The following is a 6,361-nucleotide window of genomic DNA, read 5'->3' as shown; positions in this document are numbered from 1 at the left end:
GTTCAGTCAATTTCAGACTGCAGAAGTTGATAAAATCTTCAATTTCCTCATCTTTGGCTTTGGTGGTTGGTACATAAATTTGAATAATGGTCGTAATAACAGGTCTTCCTTGTTCCTATTATCCTATCACTGACAGCATTGTACTTCAGGAGGGATCTTTAAATATCCTTTGTGATGATGAATGCCATGCCATTCCTCTTCAAATTGTCATTCCTGGCATAGAAGATCATACGGTTGTCTGATTCAAAATGTCCAGAACCAATCCATTCAGCTCACTAATGCCTAGGATATCAATCTTTATGCATTCCATTTCATTTGCCTAGATCCATACTTCATACATTCCATGTTCCAATTATTAGTGTATGTTTGCAGCTGTTTCTCCTCAATTTGAGTTGTGTCATGTCAGCAAATGGAGGTCTCGAAAAGTTTACTTTGTGCATATCAATAAGGTTGGTTCTACTCTGATGATGCTTCTCTTTCCCAGTCATATTTTGAAAGCCTTCCAACCTAAGTGGCTCGTCCTCCTACACTGTATCAGACAGTGTATCCGGGCTGTTCATATAGTTGCCTAGTATTGTAACAGACAGTGTTTCTCTGCTATTCATAAGGTTTTCCCTGGTCATTTCTTTGAGAAGTGGATGGCCTCTTCCTTCTTCCTAGTCTGTCTCAGTCTGCAAAGCATGCCAGAAACTGTGCACCATGTGCAACCTCAGTGGTGTTTGAAACACTGGTGACACAGCCTCAAGCTTCACAGCAACATGCCACCACAGTACAAGAAACCAACAGACAAGTTTGTCTCCCTTAGCTGTTTGAAACCTCTCCACCCTCCCTTTACCTGGATCCCTGTCTCTTGCTCACTCTGTTTTGGATGCCTGGCTTTCCTTTCCTTCCCCCTCTGTTTTTCCTGCCTCTCAGCGGTTGGGCCCTGGGTCCCTCCTTTTACCTGGATCCCTCTGCCACTCACTTGCTCTGTGCTGGACACCCTGGCTTTCCTTTCCTTTCAATAAAACCAAATATGATTCTTGGAAGTGATCAACAAAATGGCAAATCTTTAGCTAGACTGATGAAGGGAAAAAAGGAGAAGATTTAAATATTAAAAGAGAGGCCATCATCACAACCAATCTTACAGAAATAAAAGGGATATAAGAAAATACTATGAACAACTGTATATCAACAAATCTAAAATAACCAAGATGATATTTCCAGAAAGATATAAACTACTCACATTGACAATAGAAGAAATAGAAAATTCAAATAGACCTATAACTAATTAAGAAATTGAATCATAAGTAAAACAAAACAAAACAAAAATACCCATAAAGAAAAGCTCAGGCCTTGATGGTTTCATTGGATGTATTAATATCCTAAGGAGCCCTAGTGGTACAATGGTTAAGCACTTAGCTGCTAGCCAAAAGGTTGATAGTTCAAATGCACTCAGCAGCTCTGTGGAAGAAAGACTCCGTGATCTGTGTCCATAAAGATCGTTGTTGTTGCTGTGTGCCACTGAGTTGATCTTGAGTCATAGCAACCCTATATGACAGACTTGAACTGCCTTATAGGGTTTTCTAAGCTGTAATCTTTACAGGAGCAGATGGCCAGATCTTTTCTTCTGCAGAGTGGTTCATGGGTTTGAACTGCTGAACTTTCAGTTAGCAGCTGAGTGTTAACCATTGTGCTAAGGAAACCCTAAGGGACAGTTCTACTCCATCACATGGGGTCACCATGAGTTGTAATTGACTAGACAGCACCCAACAGCAACAAGAACATTAGTTTCCTAGGGCTCTTATAACAAAGTACCACAAACTGAGTGGCTTTAAACAGCAGAAATTTATTATTTCACAGTTCTAGAGGCTAGAAGTCTGAAACACTCTCTCTGAGGGCTCTAGGGGAGAATCTGTTCCACATCTTTCTCTTAGCTTTTGGTGTTGCCCACGATCCTTGGTGTTCCTTGATGTGTAGGCACACTATTCCAATTTCTGCTTATGTTGTTACATGGCATTTTTCTTAAGTGTCTATCTTAGTGTCTCTTCTCCTCTTCTTTTCAGGATAGCAGTCATGTTGCATTAGGGCCCACCCTAATTCAGTATGACCTCATTTCAACTTGATTATATCTGCAATGATCCTATTTTCAAATAAGGTCACACTCACAGGTACCAGGGATTAAGATTTCAACATACTTTAGAATTCAATCAATACCACTGGCCAATTCTACCAAACGTTAAAAAATAATTAATACCAATTCTTTCCAAAGTCTTCCAAAGAACAAATGCAGAGAGCCAACACCTCCCCACTGTATACCTTACTACAAGTCTATGGAAATTAAGATAACATGGCACTGGCATAAGGATAGACGTAAAGATCAATGGCTTAGAAATGAGCAACCAGAAATACACTTTTACATTTATAGCCAACTGTTTTGACAAGGATACCAAGACAATTCAATAGAAAAAGTATTTTCAATAAATGGAGCTTGGATACTGCATATCCACATGCAGAAGACCTCTTCTTTACTCTCTACATAGAAATTAATTCCAAATATACCACAGACCTATACATAATAGTTAAAATTAGTAAACTCTGAGAAGGAATAATATAAAGAAATCTTATGACCTTAGGGTAGACAAAACTTAGATATAACACAAAAAACATATGTGACAAAAGAAAAAGTAGATAAGTTAGCCATCATTAAAATCAGAAACTTTTCTTTCTTCAAAGAACACTGTCAAGAAAGGGAAAAGACAACCCAGAAAATAGGAGACAATATTTGCAAATCATATGTCTGATGGGGACTTGTACCCAGAATAAATATTTAAAAGAACTCTTACAACTTAATAATTAAAAATTATAAATAACTCAAAAAATAAAGGAGCAAAGGTCTAATAAAATAAAGGAGCAGTGTTAATTAATGGTGATGGGATATTAGGCAGTGATTATGGATGATGATTGTACAACATGATGAATGTCTTTAAGATTAATAAATTGTACACCTGAAATAGTTGAGTTGACAAATATTGTGTTAAGCGTATTTTTACCAAACCAAAAACCCAACTCACTGCCATCGAGTTGATTCTGACTCATAGCGGCCCCTTTGGGTTTCCAAAGGAGCTCTGGTGGTGTAGTGCCTACGGTATTTGACTGCTAACCTGAAGGTTGGCGGTTCAAACCCATAGCCATTCCATGGAAGGAAGACTGGGCATAAAGATTTACCACCTGGGAAACTCAATGGGAGTTGCTTTGAGTGGGAATCGACTCAATGGCAGTGAGTTTGGAAGTTTTTTTTGGGGGGTGGGTGGGTTTGGAGGTTTGAGGCAGTAAATCTTTATGGAAGTAGATTTCCCAGTCTTCCTTCTGTGGAATGGTTGAACCACTAGCCTTCAGGTTAGCAGTCAAATGCCTTAGGCACTATACCACCAGAGCTCCTTAAGTGTATTTTTACAACAATAAAAAAGAAAATGAAAATGGGCAAAGGATATGAATAGATGTTCCAATTTCTCATTGTTGTTGTTATTGTTATGTGCCATTGAGTCGAACCTGGCTCATAGCCACCCCTCCTTGGGTTTCCCAGGTGGTATCACTGAGGAAGTAGATTGCCCAACCTTCCTTCCTTGGAATGGCTGGTGGGTTTGAACAGCCAGCCTTCTGGTTAGCAGTTAAGTGCCTTAGGCACTACGTCACCAGAGCTCCTCAGTCTCTAGACAACCCGATAGCTGTAGGACACAGGAGTGACAAGTCATTGTGAAAACATTGTCCTCAGTCTTTTCTCAAAGTATGGATCCTCAGACATGATGGAGAAGGCCCTTTCTCAGGAAATCCTGGCCTTCCTCATCACCCCATCTCAATATCTCCCTGGCATCTTGTGCTCCAGATATTGGGGAGGGTGTTCCCAAAACACTACTGGACATGGGCTCCCAACTACCTCTCATGGGCTGTGCCTCTGGGGACCAAGCTCCTATCAGCTTCAGGTGTAAAAAGGTGTGAGGAGATTTAGTTGACATTTACCTGAAAATCAAGTGGAATGCCCCCTGGGATGTAAGAAACACTTGAGTCCTTCTCAAAGAGCCTACAGGATTTCTCTTATTCTTTCCTTGGCCAACTGAAGCTTTGTTTAGGTTTACAGTCAGCTTTGACTGCACAGATTCGATGAGAAAGTTTAACTCCTCAGGGACTAATAGTGAGCATGGTCACTTGGCAGCAGAGCCAACTTCATGGACATGAGACCTGTTCTGTCATTCAGGCCTCCACATGTAGTAGGGCCTCACCCTTGGTTTCATGCTGTATGCTGTCATCATCTTTAAATTTTAAATTAGTTTTTAGTAAGGAGTCCATATGCTTATTTTGCCTATGACCTTACAAATTATGTAACCAGTCCTGCCTTGTTGTTTTGCAAGCCCTTGGAAGGGACTTCCTTGAACTTAGTTTTATTCTACCTTGTTCCTAACTCCAGTTGGTGGTTAATCACCTGGCTCTGGGGCCAGATAGCTGGGGTTTGAATCTTGGCTCCTCCAAAATCAAGCTCCAGGATCTTGAAAATTTCTCACCTCTCAATTGTTCAATCTGTAAAGTGGGTATTATAGTAGTGCCAATTCTATAAACTTGTTTAGAGAATTGTTGTTGTTGTTGTTGTTGTTTGCCGTCGAGTCGGCCCCGACTCATAGCGACCCCTCCTTGGGTTTTCGAGGCAGTATCACTACGGAAGTAGGATTGCCCAACCTTCCTTCTGAGGAGTGCTGGTGGGTTTGAACCGCCAGCCTTCTGGTGAGCAGTCAAGTGCCTTAGGCACTATGCTACCAGAGAAAGTCAGTTAATATATGTAAAACACTCAGAATAGTTCCTGGTACACAGCAAAATGCTGTACACTGTTAGCTGTTTTTTGTTGTGGGGTTATTCCAAGGTCAGATTGCTTTATGTCTTTCAGCAGGAGAATCACTTTAGCAAATCCCTGGTTTCTTTTCTCTGAAGTATGGGTTCATTTCACACTCAGATTACACAGCAAATTATAGAGATTTTTATTGTTTGTTGTTGTTGTTATTTGCCATCAAGTCGGACCTGACTCATAGCGACCCCTCCTTGGTTTCCGAGGTGGTATCACTACGGAAGTAAATTGCCCAACCTTCCTTCTGAGGAGTGGTTGTTGGGTTTGAACCCCCCACCTTCTGGCTAGCAGTCAAGGGCCTTAGGCACTATGCTACCAGAGCTCCTTTCAGAGGTTCTGGAAGGATATAAAACAAAATGTCAGTAACAATTAACTCTAGGTGTAAGATTACAGATAGTTTTCACTTTCTCTTTCATAATTTTCTGTATTGGCTGAATTTTTTTTTAATGAGCTGAATTTTATAATCATAAAAAATAATATGCCTTCATTTCAAAATAGTCATCATAACCTTAAAACAAAAATATCTCCTGAAGCCTTTAATTCAAACACACGTTTAGCATAACTAGTGAGGAAGGTGTGCTTTGAGCATTGTGCTCTTTTAAGGCTACGTATGTGGGATCCAATTGAGAACAGCAACTCCAAAGATTAGATAATCTGCCTTAGGGGGCAGTGAGTTTATGTTAATGGGGGAGGAAACAGAATAGGAGGGTGAGAAGGGTTGCCCAACTGGAAGAATGTAATCCATGTCATTGAATTGTACATGCAGGCATTGTTGAATTGGTGTATGTTCTGCTGTGTGTATTTTCAACAATTATTTTTAAAAGATTCATCATAGCTTACTTCTAGGGAGTTTTATTGTTCTGAAGACTACTGTGTCTGAATGAATGCCTGTATTAAAATAAGTAATAAAATTTCAAGCCCCTATACTTCTGAAGGAAAGAATGTCATTGCCATTTCACAGATGGCTAACTAGTCACAAACTCCACTGGTAACTCCAGAGGAGAAATATATGGATTCGAGCAACTTATCTTAAGGAAACAAATACATAAATGAATAAATTGCAAAGAAAAATAAATGTAGGGAAAACTTTCACTCCAATTGTTGTCACAAGAGAAAATGACTTATTATTGTCATGTCACAGTGGCATCATCATGACATAGATTCAAAATTGGAAGATGACAATAGAAGACTATGCCTCATTAAAAAAAAAAAAAAAAAAGATCAGATTGGCCAGGAGGCATGAAGTGTAGCACCACTAAGCCCATAGGTTCTATATCTGTATTAGAAATTCTGAGGTAGGATGAACTAAGGGATGGCAAAATGATGTTTTGATATACTAGATACAGGCCAGATGGACAATATGCAGAGGTGTCTACGTATGATAGGTCTGGCACGTGCGTGGGCATCACCTGAGGTGGGGCACTGCAGAGCAGTTTCTATTGGCCATCACAGTTTCCATCGCCAGCTGTGAGGGATCTTTCAGCAAGT

Source organism: Orycteropus afer, unplaced genomic scaffold, assembly GCF_000298275.1.
Source record: "Orycteropus afer afer isolate SDZICR_OR568_19922 unplaced genomic scaffold, OryAfe1.0 scaffold00114, whole genome shotgun sequence".
In the NCBI taxonomy this organism is placed as follows: domain Eukaryota; kingdom Metazoa; phylum Chordata; class Mammalia; order Tubulidentata; family Orycteropodidae; genus Orycteropus; species Orycteropus afer.
The sequence above is the reverse complement of the archived record's forward strand: the minus strand, read 5'-3'. Positions refer to the sequence as shown.